The 17,734-nt window shown below is 46.7% G+C and overlaps 1 long non-coding RNA gene across 3 annotated transcripts; it reads right to left on the reverse strand.

The window, feature by feature from the left end:
- Positions 1-699: 699 nt before the first annotated feature.
- LOC135453267 (uncharacterized) lies at positions 700-16,959 on the reverse strand. 3 transcript variants are annotated; one of them, XR_010441824.1, is made up of 5 exons: positions 16,890-16,959; positions 4,015-4,085; positions 2,930-3,416; positions 2,147-2,221; positions 700-835 (listed from the first exon to the last, which is right to left on the reverse strand). It is a non-coding gene; the product is annotated as an uncharacterized LOC135453267 (long non-coding RNA). The 3 variants fall into 3 exon arrangements; XR_010441823.1 differs by having other exon boundaries at positions 2,147-3,416; XR_010441822.1 differs by lacking the exon at positions 700-835 and having other exon boundaries at positions 2,009-3,416.
- Between the last annotated feature and the right edge of the window lie 775 nt (positions 16,960-17,734).

Consider the following 17,734-nt stretch of genomic DNA (forward strand, 5'->3'; position numbering starts at 1 on the left):
CGATTTGGCCAACTCAGATCCTTCTTTGTTAAACATTCCATTGCTCTTGGCAGAGCAGCGAGAGCCAGGCCTGCTGCTCAGTGGAACCACAGCCCCTGGATCCAGGCACAGGGCAGATTTCCCTTGGGAACGACCCAGGCAGACAGGGGGTGCAGAGCCCCAGCAGCACCACCACGATTTCTGCCCCTGCCCTGATCCCAAGCACAGCGAGAGTGGTGCCCTGTGCAGGCTGACCTGGAACAGAGAACGGATGGAGTTCCAGAATAAAGCAGGGGTGTATTCAAAGCATCTCCTCCATGGATCCACCTTGGGCAGCACCAGAGCCCAGCCAGGGCTGCACCCAAGATGAACCAAAATGGCCCCAAAATGCACGAGGGGCACGGGCTCTGTCCCTGGGATCAGTTCTGCTCCATTTGCACCTTGCAGTTCATTGTCCCATCCCAGCTTTAGCCCAGGCAGTCCCACCCTGCTTGTTTTTCTCTCTCCAGCCCACGGGGTTTGTGCTCCTGGGCTGAGATTGGGATCATTTGTCCTTGGTGCCCAGCTGGAGCAGGAATTGTTTTGTCTCCCTGCTCTGTGCACAGAGCTCACCATGCCCTGATGTGAATCCCAGACCCACACACTAAAGCAGCACAGAATGTGGAAAATAGAAAAGCCAAACCTGAGGCATCCAGAGGAGCCCATTCCCAATCCCAGCCAGCCCATCCCTCACCCCTCAATCCCAGCCCCAGCTCTGCTCCCTGCAGTCCCTTTAAGGCTGTCAGGCAGCCCAGGCAGGGCTGGGATAATTCAGCTTCCTCTGCTCACAGCAGATTAGATACCGTGGTCAGTGAGTCTGAAAAGAAGAAATGCAGAACTCATTTGCATCAATGCTTTCAATTTGCTCAGAATGTTTTCCCTTTTAATTATTAGCCCAGAGTAAACTACTTATCAATTAATTGCTAGAAAATGGAAGTGAGTGTGTGTTATTGCTTAAATCTCTAATTGGCTAGACTGTTGCTTTCTTGTTAAATGCTAATTAAAGTTTTGAAATAGGCAAACATTACTTAACTTTAAATGGCTTAACGAGACCCACCAAGGTACAAACATTTACATTACACATTAGTTTTATGCCAGATCATGGGAAACCCAAAGCAAAGATGACAAGAGTTGATTTTCACTAATAAATTACACAATTTATATGGATTTTAATTAAATTAAAAAGGTCTTTTTCTTAATCTCATCTGTCAACTATCTGGTAAATATTGCAAATAGGACTTATCCCATCAGTGTTTAGATGTATTTTTTTTCTTCTCAGAACCACAGAACAGTTTGGGATGGAAGGGACCTTAAAGAGCCTCTGGTTGCAACCCTCTGCCCTGGTCATCTCATTGCCATGAGGATAAATTTGGATTTACCACCAAGTTTATCATGCCACCATGATCACCTCAGCAAGAACTTCATTTTTGACCTCCACACACTTTCTAAACCTATGGAACAATTGAAAACTATTCCTGAAAAAACATCAAACTAGCTACCGATGTTAAATTGCGTTTGTGGAACTCAGCCAAAGTTAAGACTATAGGCAGGAGAAGAGCTGCAGCAGCCCCAAATGTTATTTTTAGTGTGGCATTTCAAGCCTCAGATTGAGTTCAGCTACTGGAACCAGAAATGGGAGAGATTAAAGCTCAGCCACTCCCTGAGGCATTGCTCTGTCTGGAAAAGCTTCAGTCAGAAAAGGAAGGTCCCTCATGGGCAATGCCACCTTCTCAGGGCAGTCACTGACCAAAGAGGGAGGTGTTGACACCAAAAAATGAGATGCAAACAAAGCAGTTTGCAGCCAGCACAAACACTGGGGCTCCTTCTGATGCTTCCAATTTGGAAATTACAAATAATTTCGTTATAACCCCAGATCTCAATGAAAATGTACCAAGGGTTCATTGTTCAGTTCAAGTAGATCTGCAATCTCCATATTTAATTAGACTTTTGGCAAGGCCGATTTATTTAGATCCTGGAAATCAGACAGGGAATTGAGGCCTTGACAAAGAGGGATGAGGGAATAACACAGAGCTTCACCTCTATGCTGTAGGTTGGTATCAAGTGTTTTAAAAATGTGATTTAACCCCCCAAGGTGTGCCCTGAGCACAGCTCCCAGAACCCTCCTCACCTTTATGGAGCAGAGTCAGACAGGCCCAGGTGGAATTGAGGAGCTGCAAAACCCAACCACAGCCACTGAGTACTCCTGGAAATGAGAGACTCATTTAGAGCCCTAAAGATGGCATTTCTGAGTGCTTCAGTCATTAGAAGTGTGAAAATCCCATTGATTTTCAGCGGAACTCGATCTCCCTGGGCAGGTGACAATCCCGATCTGAATGCCAAATAAAGAGGCCAGCAAGGAGCAAGTTTTGGCTGAGATCTGAGTGCCACAATCCCACCTGGATGTGCCCTGAGCACCTGCAGGGCCATCCAAGCTCCTGGAGCAGTTTCAAGCTGCTCTTTGAAGCAGGAGCCTGTGCCAGAGGGTTTATTAACCTGGAAAGGATGAGCAGGGACTGCTCCAGAGCTGTGTTCCACATCCCACTCCCAGACAGTTCATAAAGCAAACACTGCCTGCTTACAGCCAATTATTGTCACTGCTCAGCACACTCTCCCTTTCCTGAAATCAGCAGAAATAGAAAACTCCTTTTTTGGTTTTTTTTTAATCCCAAATTGTTCTGCAGAGTGACTGAGCCATTAGCAGGCCCTGGATGCCCCTTCCCTGCCTGATAATGAGCATTTTCCCAGGTTCAGTCCCAAAGTCAGCCCTCGAGGCTGTGTTTTGCAGGGATTCAGGCACACGGGGAGGGCCCTGCTCCTCTCACACTCACTCTGGGGGCACCAGGGAATTCAGCTCCATTTCCAGCTCCTTTCATTAACCTGATACACGGCAACAAATTAAAACTTCAATTACCTGCGAGTCAAAATGGAGAAGCTACAGAGACTGAGGAGATAGGGGAAAGCATTTAGTCTGCTGAAGTGATAGCACTTTTTTCAGCTCTAATTGATTCCTAATTTCAGGCTGTTGCCATGGCAGCCACACTCTGGTCCATGAGCCAGCCGTGTCCCTCTGGATGCAGCAGCACCTCTGGATCAGGAGCACTTCGGTGGTAGGGATGTTGGAGCAAATTCAAATATTGGGCAAAATCACATCCTCCTGTTGAGACTGTCAGCTGCTTGTGGTAAAGCTGCACAGGTACAGAGCAAAGGTTGGAGAGCTCCAGGAGGTGGAAAGGTTCTGCACATCCAGGACACCCAGTCAGTGCATCCATGAGAGGCAGCAGGGACAGAGCTGCTGCAGGCTGAGCTCCAGCATGGGTTAAAAAAAAAATCCCTCTTCTGGCACAGCTGATCCCTATTTAAGATCATCACTGTGAAAAAATCTCTCCACGTTGAAGGTCCTGCAGGGAGAAAGGAGAAAGTTCATGAGAAAATTGCCTGATAAAATAAGAGGGGGAAAAAAAACCTAGAAGAGATTTAGGGAAGAGCTGCCATCCAGGGATATTAGACTGAGCTTGAGAATGGATTCTATCTGATCAAAGCTCATTCCTCTCCTGGAATTTTAATAAGTCTGAGGCTTGTCTGGCTATTTGCATCCCCACCTTTCCCTGGCAGAGAGGGGCTGGTGGTCTCAGCCCCGGGCTGGGGAGAGATAAAGCAAATCCCTGGAGCCCAGGTTAATTAGAGAGAAACCTCTGTTTGCTGTTTAATGGAAATAAACCATCCCATGAGAGAAACTGTCCTGCTGGAGGGGAGCACAAAACCTTCTGGAGGCTCTCCTCATCTGCACCTTGTGCTGGGCAGTGATGGAAAACCTCTTGGAGGAGAGGAGGACACCTTCTCAGAGGGACATGTGCTGCTGAGGCCACGCTGAGATCTGGCCCCAACCTCCAGCAAAGCCCCTTTGGGCCCCAGCAAAGCCCCACCAAGAGGGAGAGCTGGAAGAGCTGCCAGGAGAGGTTTCTGAGCAGAACAAATGTGAGACAGGAGAGCTCTCACCTGGCTGCAGCCCAGGTGAGCAGGAACCTCTGAGTTCCGCTGGTTTAGGGTAGCTCAAGGGTAACAGCCTCCTGCAATGCAGAGTGATAAACAAAATAAGCACATAAATTAGGGATTTCTATTAAAAATGAGTTCCTGAGCAGATTTTGGGACAAGCACCCAAACCTCCCCCTTAAACACAATTCCAAAAAGAGCCAGTTGTGAGCTGACAGTGTTTGGTGGCATTGTCACATAAATGTTTATGCCCATTTCTACACATATATTTGTTTTGTTTATAGTTCTGGTTATGATTTTACATTTCAAATCCAATTCCTAAATAAAATGACAAAACAAACAGCATCAAGTTCCCACCAATATCCTCCAAAAACATCAAAATACCTCCACCAGCCCCACCACTGCCAGAGAAAAAACCACATAATGCTCTTTTCACCAACAGTTCTCATCTCTCCTCCCTGACACCCAGCCAAGGGAATGCAGGGGGAGAGGGGACCTGGTGGCCATCCCTGTCTGGGGAGAGAGATGGCACCTGAAGGGAATTCCCACCTGCCTGAAGAGCTGAAAAACGCAGCTGGAGTGGATATTGCTCATGTGATTTGATGTCAGTGGGCTGCTAAAAACCACCCTGCCATTGGTAAAAACAATATTTCAATATTAACTTTGTTATTTAGATGGAATGTCTGTGGTGTAGCAGCATTGCCCTTACAGCTGTGTGGGTGATGTATTGATGCGCTGCACATTCTGGCTGAAGGAAAAAATAGTTGTGATATTTTTAATAAAAACCTCATTTTCCTGTTCATTTTTGTACACAGCAAACAGATTTCACCGTAGGTGGTTGGATCTAATTCATTAGCTCCATCATCACTGATATCACAGAATAATCTCCCCAGCAGCCCAGCTGCCTCCTTGCAGCTCTCCTGAAGGTGCTTGGAAATCCAATTTCCATGTAGAATATCAATCAGCCCATCATGACTCGGCCAGTGAGGCACAAAACGGGATTTTGGACCCTTCCCCTGTGCTGGGAGGGGACAAATCCCCTGGGGCTCCCTCTCCTTGGGCTGGGACATCCTGGGCTCTCCTTGGCCTCCAAAAACCAAACCTGTGAAACAAAATGCTGCAGGACTTCCCCCAGTGCTGCAGGGGATTGCTCCTGGAATAATCACTGAGCTGGAAAAGCTGCTCCTGGTCATGGAATAATCACTGAGGCTGGAAAAGCCCTCCAAGGCCAGGGGAACGTGAATTTCTGGAGTTCAGCTGGTTAACAGGCAGCTCAGGGGTAACATTCTCCTAAATTAGAGTGATGAGCAAACTAAGCATATAAATAAGTTATTTCTATTAAAAATGAGCTCCTCAGCAAGCTACCAAGGCCATCAGTTCCAGCAGTGCCCATGTCCCCAGTGCCACATCCACAGGGGTTTTAAAGCCCTGCAGGGAATCCTGCAGGACAAGCACAGGGATCAGGCTGTGCCCACTCTGGGACAAGCACAGGGATCAGGCTGTTCCCATGCAGGACGAGCACAGGGATCTGTTCAGTCCCACCCTGCAGGACAAGCACAGGGATCAGCCTGTTCCACCCTGCAGGACAAGCACAGGGATCAGCCTGTTCCACCCTGCAGGACAAGCACAGGGATTTATTCAGTCCCATCCTGCAGGACGAGCACAGGGATCTGTTCAGCCCCAGCCACCCCATGCCTTGCTCCCCTGACTCTCCAGGATCAGGACACAAACCATTTCCCAGACCCAAGGGTTTGCAGGGGATGTCACCCAGCCTGTCCCCTCTCCTGGAAGAACACCCACAGGGCACCTGGCTCTCTCTCCTTTCCTTCCACCCTTTGGTAATTTAGATGGGGGAAACAACTCAACAAAACCACAGCTTTTACAAGTGTATCCTCAGCCAAAAAAAATATCCCATAACCTTGAGGAGATGAACTTCCCCAGCAGTGATTTCAATGCATATTGCTACAATCAAAAGACAATTTTGTTCCCTGACAGTTATGATATTTCTCAGTGAAAATATGGCCTATCACTTCCATTTCCACTGATTCATAAATCACATTGTTGCTTTTTGCAACGCTCTTTCCAAAACATTTCCATGCACTCTGGCTCCACCCTGACTAACCCTCCCAGAAAGGCTTTCAGTGCCCCTGGCATCAGCAGGTTCTACAGAACATTGTGGCAGGAATTCTTTGCAAGCTAAGGATATAAGAAAATGTAAAAGAAAATAGTCCCTAAGCAATTTAATACTAAATTAAAAATTGAATCCTAAACCAATTCCCCAGTAATGGACTATTTCTAATTAATTACCTTGTGTGTCTATAAAGATTTTTGTGGACCTCCCAGGCATGAGTCATTTTAGCAGGGCTGTTTCTATAGGAACTCTTATCTCAGTGAATGGGGCTCAAAGCACATGGAAACAGAGGTGAGCTTCACCTCCCAGCCACAGGGGCAGGAACATGTGCTGGGGGAAACTGAGGCACGGGAGGGATCAGAGGGATTTGGGCTCTCCAGACACACAGGACTCTGTGGACTTGCAGGATTTACCCAAATTTATTTCCACAGCAGAGCTGTGCCTGTCTCTGCAGGGCTGGGATTAAAACCTGCTGTTCAGGAGAGAGAAACTCATCCAAGGCAACAACACCAGTTCCTAAATTTCAGTTTGACTCCAACTCACAGACAGTAACAGTGACCCTGTGCAGTCAGGAACAGCAGGGATCAAACAGCTGAGCAGAATTTCACAGGAATTATTTGCCCATTTCACCTCTGCAGAAGGGCAGGGATGTAACAAAGCCTAAAGATCAGCCAAAAGCCTGATGAAAGCACCAGAGCATCCAGGAGAGCTCAGGCCCACGGAAGCATCAAGTTCTCAGTTTGCCCCACTGAGAACTTCCCTGAGAGCAATTTCCTGATTGAAAATAAAAAATTCTAGGAATTATTTCATGAGGCATCTGTTCAGCAGTTATGGCAGGGCTCTTTTCTCTCTCCTGATGTGCAGGTTTTTCAGGAAAACCCCAAATCAGAGATCAATTCCCTGTGATTTCCCTGAAGAGGGAGCAGGTGCTGATCTAACAGCAGAATCTCATTGAACCAGAATTCCAGCCCAGTCAGGAATGGGCACAGGATAACTGGGAACACTGGTGGGTACAACAAGAAATTCTGTTTCAAAAAGCACGATTAAAAGGGCTCCAGTGTTGCCTCAGTGGGTGAGAGCCTCATCCATCCTGCAGCAAAGCAGAATTGAGCAGCACTGAGCTGTACTTTGCAATTATGGCCAAAGTGAATTGATAACTGCATTTGTTTGCCAGCTCCCTGCATGTCAGTTATCCAGAGCTGAATAAGGGGCAGTTGATATTATTGATATTATTGTTGATATTACCGTTCCTGACCCCTCTCAGCTGCCCCTTCCATGATCCTACCATGATCCCAGCCCAGGATATTCCATTTCCCACAGCCCCTGGCCCAGATCCCACCTCCCAGCAGGGCACCAAGCACAGGTGAGGCTGCTTTGGGAAGAGCCAGGGAATTAAAGAGCTCCAGAAGAGCAGCAGTGATGCTCCTCAGGCTGCTGTAACCCAGCAGGGTTTTATGGACACGTGTCTGAGACAATCCGGGGAGGAATCCATAAAATGCACAGTTCAGCCTCACTGACACATCACACCAGGCACACAGGGAATAAACAACTCAGAGTAAGCTCCTTTATGATCCTCCAGACTCTTCCCTTTCTTTACAATCACTTCTTCTCTTCTAAAAGATGTAACCACAGGTTTTGTTTGCAGGTGTTTTTTGCTTCTGAGTGATTTTCCATTCTTTAACTTATTTATAATTAAAAGGTGTGTGAAATGCCAAGAGATTATTTGCTGTTCCACGAGGGATTTGAAGAACCATCACAATAAATCAATGAAAGGTTCACTATAAAGGGAGGGAGATGGACACTGTCAATATGAAACAGCAGTGAACTGTAAAAATAAGAATTAGGCTGCTGAGCTGTTTGTCAAACACGTGGAAGCACTGACAGAGAAGGCAAGAAATTCTATTAGAATCACAAACAGCTTAGGTGGAAAGGAACTTAGAGCCCATCCAGAGCCATGGCAGGGACATTCACTGTCCAGCCTGGCCTTGGGCACTGCCAGGGATCCAGGGCAGCCACAGCCATGCCAGGGTCTGGGGGCTTTGGGGCAGCCTGTGGGGCTCATTCCAGGTACATCCCTGCCAGAAGAGGGCAATCCAAGGGCTGGAGCACCAAAGAGGCTGCAGGAAATGCAGGAGCAGCTCCCTGCAGGCTCCCCTCTCCCAGGGATGGGTCACTGATGGGCACAGTGCTCTGCTCAGGCCAAGGTGAAGCATTTTGGGGGCAGGAGGGTCACTGTGAGGAGCAGAAGCCATGTGCAGACACACAGAGCCAGCCCAGAGCCCCTGAGGAATCCATGATTTACACGGGAACCCAACCTCTGCTGATCCCATGGTGCCACGAGAGGATAAATGAGCAATAGCAGCCTCAGGAGACTCCTGAGGGCTGTATTTCTGCAGAGGAGAACATCTCTGCTGCCTCAGACAGCTCACAAATCACACTGGAGTGAACTCACTGATCACAGCATCCAAAGACACGAAAATTCCCTCAGTGGGCACCAGAACCATTCACCAAAAGCTCCACCACAGAAGGAGCCACAATTAACTCCTTGCTAGCCCCTCCTGGATGATCTCCTCATCCCAATAAAAGTCAGTTTTATTCCCTGAGTCAATACTCCTTCCCTCAGACCTGGCACAAAGGCAGCGAGGCTGGAGTGCAGTAACAATTTATGATGCAAATGAACCCATTCACATGCACACATCCAGTACTTAAATTATCCTCCCTGCCGTCTGCCACTGGGTCTGAGCAGCCCCAGATTGATGGGGATTCTCCCCAGCGTTTCAGATCTGTGCTCCAAGCAGAGCCTTCCTTCCCTTCCCTCCCTGTCCTGTGGCAGCCTCCCCTCTGGTGTTCCTGCCGTTTATCCCTTCCAGGGCTGGATGCAAACCAGAGCCGAGACCCACAGGGGTTTGCTGCTGATAGAAAAGGGTTTTTTATGGCCACAAAATCCTTTTGGGATTTTGGGGATGGCAGATTGCTTTATGCTGTCCCACAAACAACACTGAGCCAGCCCCTGTTTAGGTTTAAAACTGTCAAAAAGTGCAGGCAAGAGCAGGAAGGCTCTCAGAAAAAAGGAGGAGATTCAGGAAGAGATTTTATTCCAGTTTTGTCTTTTCCAAGACCCCTAAGACAAATGTAAATCACTCCACACAAGCTCACTCCTTCCCCCGCAGTTTATCCCAGATTATTTTTCCCAGCCCTTGAAGGAACGTGCCACACCTGTTTAAACCTGAACAATTCAGCAACAGCTCTGACGCTTTACAGAATCTTTCATTTCATTCTTTACTCACAATTAGACTTCACACTAATTCCTGTAGCCCTCAATTACGAGCACAGTTTAACAACATACCTGAAAGAATTTGAGAGACATTTTATCTCCCGATGCAGCCCTGAAAAAAGGCCATAATTGCTTGTCATTCAAAGGAAATTAAAAATCATTTGGGGAACGATGTGAATGGAATTTGCAATTAATCTCAGGGTTTTTTCCTCTCCGGGAGGAGCCCTGTGCATTGGAGGGCCCTTCAGCAGGCAGATGAAGGACAACGACTGCTCTGGGTGTGGATTCCACCACACCAAGGGCTCCCAACACGAATTTAGATGTTCAGCTTTACCCTCGGATGACCTGGACCTAATCAGGCTGCAATTCCCCTCCCCTGCATGGGAATGAAGCTGTCAGCAGCCTCTGGAAGCCCCGGCAGCCAATAAAGGGCAGGAGCTGACCTGTGGCAGCCGCTCATCCCATCTCCTCCCAGCACTGACCATCATTTCCCTGATGCCACCAGCACAACATCACGGCCAAATTAATTCATCCGCAAGCAGGTGGGTTTTCAGGCACATCAGGGGATGTTCTCATATTAATAAAAAGAAAACCCAATCAAAAAACCCAGGTTTAGTGCCTGTCTACATTTATTTTTCTCTTTTAAGGTTCAATTGAGAATAAATAATATATTTTTTTCCAGTAGAACATCTGTCCCTGTAATCCATAACACATTTTCCTATCAGAAACCACCCAGAAATAATAAGAAGATAGAACTTCACAGGGAAATATTTTTCCTAATTGAAATTTAAGTGGTTCATTTTTTTAAATAAAAGTGTTCATGTTTTTAGTGTTTTTAGTACAAGCTCAGGGCAAAACCAGCCAGAACATCTCATTTAAGGCCCTCGATAATTACAGGAATTAGTGACATGGCATAATTTTGTCTTTCCATCCTCAGCCCCACCTGCTCCTTCATTTGCAAGTCTTTAATTACATCATCAGCCCTTCCCACTGCTCTGAGCACACCGAGCTCCATCCTCCCTCCCAAACCAGCCTGGATTTAATATTTTGGGGTTGCCTCATTTTTCAGTGTGTGCCTGAGCCTTATCTGCTGCCGACTGTCCAAACACTGCTCCCAAGAAAGAATTTTTCATTTCCTTTGGGCTTTTCTAGCCTGTTTGTCGCTATCTGAATGCTCCACAACATTAATTAAACTGACAAGGTAAGGCAGCAAAATTATCTCCACTCTGCACACAGGGGGCTGAGGCAGAGAGTTCAAGTTGAAAGGAAAGCTGGCCATAAACTCCACAGAAATATTGTGGTTGAAACAAACTCCAAAAGCAGCATTGCCTTTCCATGAGGGCACAGGAGGAGGACCTGGACAAGCTCAGGTTTCAGGTGAATGCAGAAAAAAACAACCTGAACACAGAAAATTTCCATTTGGCCTTTGAAGGCTTGGATTTACACCTTGAGCCTGAAAACAGAGTTTGGTTCAGAGCAGCCCAAACCAGCCCCACATTGGGTGCTCCATGCTGGGCTTCCCATGTGAATGCATGGATGGAACTGGAAGTGAAGCAGCCCCAAAAAATCAACATTAAGGGAACAACTTAACCTTTCTAAAGGAAAGGTTTCAGTGCTGATGAACAAGAAAACACCACTCTCCAAGTTAGGTAATGAGGGATCCATGCAGCCCCAAAAAGGCACCATTAAGGGAACAACATTAACCTTTCTAAAGGAAAGGTTTCAGTGATGATAAAGAAGCAAACACCACTCTCCAAGTGCAGGTAATGAGGGATCTACACAGCTCCAGAAAATCAGCATTAAGGGATCTAAAGGAAAGGTTTCATTGCTAATAAAGAAGCAAACACCATTTTCCCAGTTCAGGTAATGAGGGATCCATGCAGCCCCAAAAACACAACATTAAGGGATCTAAAGGACAGGGTTTCAGTGCTGCTAGAGAAGCAAACACCACTCTCCAAGTTCACATAATTAGGGATCCCTCATCACCTGCTGCATCCCTGAGGGGCTGCACTGCACAGCTCCTGCTTTGTGGGGCCAGCACTCACTTTCCCTGTTCTCCATCACCAGAATAAAGCAATAACACAATAAAGGGGCTGCTTGAGCCCTCCCAGCCCTGCTGCAGCCACCAGGGAGGCAGAGGCATCCCCTGACTGATCCCAGGGGTACTGGTGAGAATTTTAGTGCAAACTGCAGAGTCTCAGGAGGTGGAATCTCCACCCAGCATGGGCAAGAGCTGCTCCAAGAATAACCTGGAGGAGCTGGGAAAGGGAGCTCAGCATCCCTCCTGAGGTGGGGCTGCACCTCCTGCCAGCCCTGGGCAGCCCCTGAGTCACCCCAAGCCCCAGCCCTGGCTCCAGATGGGATTCTGCTCCTTCTGCTCACATCCCAATTCATTAAATCCCAGAGTCACCCAAACAAAGCTAAAAGGAGGCGTCTAGACAAGGACAGATAATTCTGGATGCTCCTCTGGCTGTGCTCTCCTCTTGGCAAGGCAGAGCTTCGTGAGAGTCCCAACGTGCCAGACACAGCCCCAAAAATAATTTATAGGCTTTCAAAGCCAATATTTTCAAAAAATAAATGACAAATATAAAGACAAAATCATCAAAACACTTGCAGAAAGCAAGGGTTTAAACTGCCAAAGAAATGTCATAACATTTTCTCTGAAAATTATTCATAGCCTTCCAATCAGTTCCAGAATCTTCTGCTTCTTTCCCTCCCTACCAACTGCTATTAAATGCAGCAAGGTACTGACTGCAGGGCTGTGCCTCTGCTAAATCCCTTCCCAGCATGTCAAGTGTATCAATATTTGAACAGGCAATGGCAAATTCCACAGCCTTACAGATATATTTATTAATTTCAATCATCGGGCCGGGGAGGTGTGAATGAGGGCACTGTCATTTAGGGCTGTAATTAATCATCCTGGACACCTCCCTGTCAGGGCCCATAAATCAAGAAGCAAAGTGTTTCTCCTCCTGAGTGATATGGAAGCAGCATTAGCAGGGTGACAAAAATCTAATGCTGTCAGTGAGTGGGAGATATTTTATCTGCCTTTGACACGGGGCTGTTCCACACGGGTGCCCTCCACCTCAGAATTTATTTTCTGCCTGTAGAGCACACATCTTAAAAATATGAACAGAGCAGAACAACAAGGCTGAGGTACGAAGTTGGCAAATGCCAAGACAGAGGAAAGTTCCTGAAGGAAAAGGGGGAAAAAGCCCTGACACATCAATCCAAGGTGTAACAAACACATGTTGGGAATAAGAAGGGACAAATCCCTGTTAGCAGGGTGTGGTGGTGTTCACAGGGGTCCCAGGATGAGGGAAGAGATGAGAATCCTGACTCCATGTTTCAGAAGGATGATTAATTATTTTATGATATATAATATATTAAAAGAAAATGATATATTAAAACTATACTAAAATAGAAGAAAAGATTCATCAGAAGACTAACAAGGAAAGGAATGGAATGATAATAAAATCTTATGACTGACCAGAGAGTCTGAGACAGCTGGTCTGTGATTGGCCATTAATTACAAACAAACAACCACACGAGACCAATCACAGATGCACCTGTTGCATTCCACAGCAGCAGATAATCATTGGTTTTCCTTTCTTCTGAGGCTTCTCAGGAGAAAAAAATCCTAACAAAAGGATTTTTCATAAAATATGTCTGTGACAGCTGGGCAGTGCAAGGAATCTCCTGGATTGAGCAGTTCTGACCCAGCCCCTGCTCAGCTCCACACCCAACAGCCATGGGGTTGTTGAGGAAAATACAAGGAAAAATGAGACTTAAGACGCTGATTAAAATGGGAAGAACTAAATCTCCCTTTCAAAAATAAAAAAGCCTGAGAGCACATGTGAGAATCATCCATAACACACAGGACAGGTCCATGGTGAGGAGGCTGCCAGGCTGGTGCCCCTCAGCTCCTGGCAGGGTCACCACCCTTCCCTTCCCTGGCATTGCCTGCTCGTATTTCACACCACAGCTGTGGAGTATGAACCACTGAGCCTTCAAATTTTCACTGCTTCAAGAGATTATTTCCAAGTGCAGCCATACAGGAGCATTTATTACCTTCAATATTTGGATGGAGCTGCTCAAAGCCAAACCTGAACCAGCCAGGCTGGTGAGAAACCTGCATTTGAAGGGATCCAAGCCCTGCACTAACAGCTTGTCTGAAATGCATTCAGACACTTGAGATACTGTTTTAAAAACCTTGTTAGATCCTGGGAATAACAGCCAGCATCATTTTGTTTGACATTTCTTCCCCCTCCAGGTACCCCACGTGCCCCTTGGATTATTCAGGGCATCTCCTGCAGGCACTGTGACCCTTCTCACACCACAGATTACCTGGGGTGCTCTGATCCCCAGTCAGGAGCTGATCCAGGCTGGTTTCAGGGCTCTTGCTGTACCTGGAGCACCTGAGAGGGATCTCAGAGCTGCCATGGGGAACGCTGGACATGGAATTTTCTGGAAGGGTCCAGCTGAACAGAGCCCAGCTCTGAGATGATAAAGCACAGCCATGAACACACCTCCCCACCTGGCACTAAACACAGCTCAGGGCTCCCCCTGAGACCTTTCATCTTTAAATATTTGAGGTCTCAGCACTTCAATTCTGCCAGTAACAATTCAACCTGCAACTCCTCACCCCACTTATTCGCAGGCTACAAACTTTATAGCCAAAATCAAACCTAAATATACCGATTGCAATCTACCATGGGAAAAGAAATCATAAAATTCCTTATTTAATCACACAATTCTATCACCAATCTGCTGAAAAAATAGATGCACAAGGGCATTACTGCCTGTGCTCTGAGTGCTGAGGTGGAATTCTGCCCACAGGCAGTAACTATAAACCCAGGTCTGAGATAATCCAGCTGTAAAACGCTGAGCATAAACCACATGCTTTTAGCCTCCGATGGAAGCATTCTCCTCCAAAGCACAATTTACATTTAAATTGATATTGTAGGGAATCAAATACTCAAAATAAGTGTCAATGTTTTCTTCTTCACCGAGTTGTTTCCTAATTGGATTCAAGTGTTTTGCCTAACCATTTCATAGTCTTATTTTGTTCTGGAAATTAAAAATAAAATCTTTCATTATTCATGATCCCTACCTTCTGGGAAGCGCCTTGGATTGTTTTTGTTAAGAAAATCAGAACAGGCTGTTTCCATTTAACTGCTGAGACCCAGCAAGCAAAAGGGAAGCAGCAATTGCTCCTGATGCAGTAACAGCAGAGAGTTCTGGTGGGAGCCAGCAGAAACATCCACACCCAAACTCTCCTGGCCTTCCACTCCAGGGGGACAGAGCACCTGGGAATGGGGTGCTGGAGTCACCCCTGCCTTTCCCTGGTTCTGCTTCTCTTCACACCAACCCCAAAATCTCAAGGAGTTGCAAACCCAGACTCTGGGCTCCCCACAGAACAACTAAAATGCTTCAAAAATAAACTAAAACAAATGCTTTTTCAGCAATAAAACAGCAGTTCCTGAAGGGAGCTTTGTGAATGAATTATACAGCTAAGGAAGCTGAAGAGCATCCGTGAGCAGGGTAAATCTGCTGGCTCCAGGAGCAGGAGGTGCCCACCACACTCTGCATTGCTGCCAGGGCTGGTAGGGAACAGAATCTGCTCAATTCCTCCTCTGCCTCTGCAGGGACAAAGCACAGGTGCTGCCATACAAATAAAACACATTCAGTGGTGAAAGAAACCCCTTGAGCAATTCCCCACCAAATATTTTGTTGTTGTTGTTCTGGCAAAAGTCATGGTGGGAACAAAGTTCAGTGAGAAAGTTCTTTGTGGTTAATGTAGAAAACCAATCAAGCACTGAGATCTCCCACAGAAACCACACGAGGTCCAGGTGGCTGCAATTACAAACTCTCGAGTTATAAAACCCTTCCCAGTCCCAATTCCTTAATTTCTGTCCAGAATTTGAGGAAGGTTTGAGGAAATTGAGGTTGTTTAGCCTGGAGAAGAGCAGGCTCAGAGGTGCCCTTGTTGCTCTCTGCACCTTCCTGAAGGGAGGCTGCAGACAGGTGGGGTTGGTCCCTGACAGGACCAGAGGACACAGCCTGCAGCTATGGCAGGGAAGGGACAGGTTGGACAGCAGGAAGAAATTTTTCACTGAAAGAACAATAAAGCACTGGGATGCTCTGCCCAGGGAGGTGGAATCACCATCTCTGGATGTGTTTAACAAAGCCTGGCCATGGCACTGGGTGCTACAGTTGAGGTGTTAGGGCACGGGTTGGATGATGCTCTCAGAGGTCTCTTCCACCCTCATCGTTCTGTGATTCTGAGTACCCAGGAGCAGTCCCAGAGTGCCCTGGCCAGGCTGGGCTGCAGCTCAGAGCTGTTCACAGCCAGGTCTGCTGAACCCCCCAGGCTGGCCAGGTCCATCCCCAATTCCCAAAATCTCCCCCTGCCCCTGGCTCCTGTCCTGCTCCTGCTGTAATTCCCTCCCAGCCGATAACATCAGCAGGGAAATTCCACTCATTGCCTCTGCTTAGAGCTAAATGTGCCGCTAATTTGTGAAATATTTCACCTGACCCGTCAAACCAACCCGACACTTCCCTGGCCTTCCTTCCCTTAGCGTGATAACCGATTCAAAACCACTTATTCCACTTCATTAAAATCAAAAGTCGACCTGAAAAACAATAGCTGGGGCTTGAATTGAGTCAGCTACACATCATCAATGCAGCAGGAAAACAAGAGCAAAAACCAGAATATTGTTTGTCTCTAAATGACCATCATCTTTGAAGGGATTTCTTTTTTAGATAGCTCTTTTACTGGTTTATACTGGATTTAAAATGCCCATCTCAGCAGCCCTATACAAGGGAAGGGAACATCCCATCCCATCAAGCAGCCCCATCTCCAAGGTCCCCAGCTGGGGGTGGACAAATGGGGTCAAATTTAGCCCCCCTAAAAGCAGCCAGACCCTGCACAGCCCCATTCAGCCACCCGAGGCCAAAAGCACAAAGATTCCTTCCCAAAAATTCCAGCTCTCCCAGAGGAAAAATAATGATTTCTATAAAACTCAACAGGCTCAGCAAGCTACTAAACACAGTTCCTAAATTAAGGAGTGTAAAGGTGAAAGGGATGAACAGAATTTACTTTTATTGGCACAAGAAAAACCTTCCCCTTAACCAAAGGGCAACAGCTGGGTGCAGTTCAGGTTTTTAAACACATTTATGAAAACCTTTCATTCAGGAGACATCTATATGTTCAACCCAAATTCCCAGCTAATAAATTTTTATCAAATTGTTACAATGCCATCAGGAGAGAAGAAAGTTTGAGAACCTCATTCCCTTTTCCCTAGAGGGTGACCTACACCACAGAGCTGCTTGCAGGGGGGCAGAGCAGGCAAACTCAGGCTACAAAAATGGATTTTGAGAGCACAGAAATTAAATATTACTGTTCAGTTTGGGTTAAATAAATTCACCCCAGCACTTGGGTTGGCTGACACAACCTAAGACCTAAAAAATTACCTTTGGAAGGAGCTGGATGAGGTCCTTGGCTGGAGGGAAACCACAAACAAGGTTCCAGCTCAGTAAAAATAATGGAGGAGGAAATTGGAGCCTTAAATTCGCTGTGCCCCCACCCCTGGGAGGGACCATCCCATGAGGACAACAAGGGAATGGGGAACACCTGGGATGTGCCCCAGGATCTGCCAGGGCCAGGCAGGGATTTGTGCCATGAAATGGAATTCTGGAATTCCCAACCCTGCTCTCACTGATGGGGCTCTGCAGTCACAGTGTGTGAGCTCCTGTCACACACATCTTTTATGAAAAATCCTTTCCTTAGGATTTTTCCTCCTGAGAAGCTGAGAGGCCTCAGGAATAACATGTAAACAATGGTTATCTGCTGCTGTGGGATGCAACAGGTGCATCTGGGATTGGTCTCATAGAGTTGTAATTTATAATTAATTTGTAATTAATGGCCAATCACAGCCCAGCTGGCTCAGACTCTCCATCTGAGCCACAAGCCTTTGTTATTATTCTATTCTATTCTATTCTATTCTATTCTATTCTATTCTATTCTATTCTATTCTATTCTTAGCTGGCCTTCTGATGAAACCTTTTCTTCTATTCTTTTAATATAGTTTTAATGTAATATATGTCATAAAATAGTAAATCAGCCTTCTGAAACATGGAGTCAGATCCTCGTCTCTTCCCTCATCCAAGAACCCCTGCGAACAGCACCACAAGCTCCCATGCTCTGAAACAGGGAATTCCCAACCCTGCTCAGTGATGGGGCTCTGCCATCACAGGGTGTGAGCTCCCCTGCCAGCTCTGAAATGGAATTCTGGAATTCCCAACCCTGCTCTCACTGA

This window comes from Zonotrichia leucophrys, chromosome 12 (genome assembly GCF_028769735.1).
Source record: "Zonotrichia leucophrys gambelii isolate GWCS_2022_RI chromosome 12, RI_Zleu_2.0, whole genome shotgun sequence".
Classification (NCBI taxonomy): Eukaryota; Metazoa; Chordata; class Aves; order Passeriformes; family Passerellidae; genus Zonotrichia; species Zonotrichia leucophrys.